The sequence below is a fragment of the Seriola lalandi genome, unplaced genomic scaffold (assembly GCF_002814215.2).
Source record: "Seriola lalandi dorsalis isolate HSWRI2012SDOR001 ecotype SW California unplaced genomic scaffold, Sedor1 jcf7180002054221, whole genome shotgun sequence".
NCBI classification, from domain to species: Eukaryota; Metazoa; Chordata; class Actinopteri; order Carangiformes; family Carangidae; genus Seriola; species Seriola lalandi.
The window spans coordinates 94,314-95,881 of NW_019524774.1; positions in this window are offsets into that span (position 1 = coordinate 94,314).

Below are 1,568 nucleotides of genomic sequence, written 5' to 3' on the forward strand. Positions count from 1 at the left end.
GGCTGATGACAAATATGTTGGTTTCTACAGATCACACTGTGTTAAAGCAGAGGAACAGGTAAAGTCACAAAACATGATCAGAATAACAGGAAGTGACTCATATTTAAAAAATAAACCTATTGATTTCTTGATTGTGATGCTGCAGTGTATTAATCAGCCTGCTGTGGCCCCCTGTGTGGGATAATGAATCACCGCCTGGGCTGCGGCCCTGACCCCGAGGTCACGCTTTTATAGACGACCACTTCATCACACAACGATCTGCCCGGCGACCGCAGACAAAAAAAAAAACAAAAAAAAACACAACCTCCTCCGATGACCTCGCCTCGTGATGCGTGGAAGGAGGTCGGAGAATAAAATAACCAGGAAATAAAAAGAAGAAAGAGACGTCGACTTATAGCCGTTCATCGGTTTATAATGTCTTTGTGGAGATGTGGTTCCACCTCATAAAGGTCTGACATGGAGGGAAGAGACTCTTCAGTCTGAGTCACTGGGTTTAACACATTTATCAGTTTTTTTTATTTGTTGTTTTTTCTTCAGCACTGACATCGAATGTTTTTCTTCTTTCAGTTTTTAAAATGTGACGCTCAGCGATGACGTCCATTATTAGTAACAACTTCACTCTCAACAATCAACATCATTTTTTCTAAGATCAAACAGATATTTTTCAGATTTCACATCTTTTCGTTTATGGATGTAAAAAAAAAAATTTTTAATTATAACTAATATATCTAAAATAACAAAACATACAAAAATAAAAATGTGTGGTGTGTTTTCGTGCTGCAGCTCCACAGAATTTTGCTGACGTGTATTATAACATAAAAAGTCTTTTCTACACGCTTCAGTCAGGACGCAGGTGTTTGGTAGAAGTTGTTACGTCACTTAAATGTGACTCATTAATGACTCACCTGATTTAATTATTAGGCTACAACAAGTAACTAATGTAATAATTACAATAGAATGACATCATCATCAGACTCTGCTTCACTGGAATAAAACTGCTTATGAAAAATCTTTTGTGGCTTATTCTGCCACTGATTTCCTGGACTCACCTGGACAGGTGTGGTTCCTGACAGCGATGACATCATCACTTGGTGAACAGACCTACAGAGGCGGCAACAAACTGGTGAGTTTGATTTCACTACTGTACTGAACAGCTGAGAGGAGCGAGGGTTAAAGAGCTGATCACAAATGACGTTTTATTCTGATCACGTGATCTGAATTCTCCTGCTTCAAATGAATCAGTCTGATGGGAACTGATCAATAAATTGAAGTTAATGAGATAGAAACGCTGAGCTTTATTGACAGAGAGGCTGTTAGAGATGCATGTTTATTAGATCATCTCCTTTTCATTCAGTCTAAGAGGAAACTAGTCTGTCGTCACACACCTGTCCTGTAATACCTGCAGGTGAAACAGCAGCAGATCTCAGGTCAGTGAACCGAGTCTCTGCTGTAGAGACATGCGGATCTCTTCACACTCACAGGACAATGCAGCGGTTTTATGGCGGGGTCACATCTGCTGCGGGATAATGGCAGGGGTAAGCCAAATGGAACATGAAGGATGTGTGTGT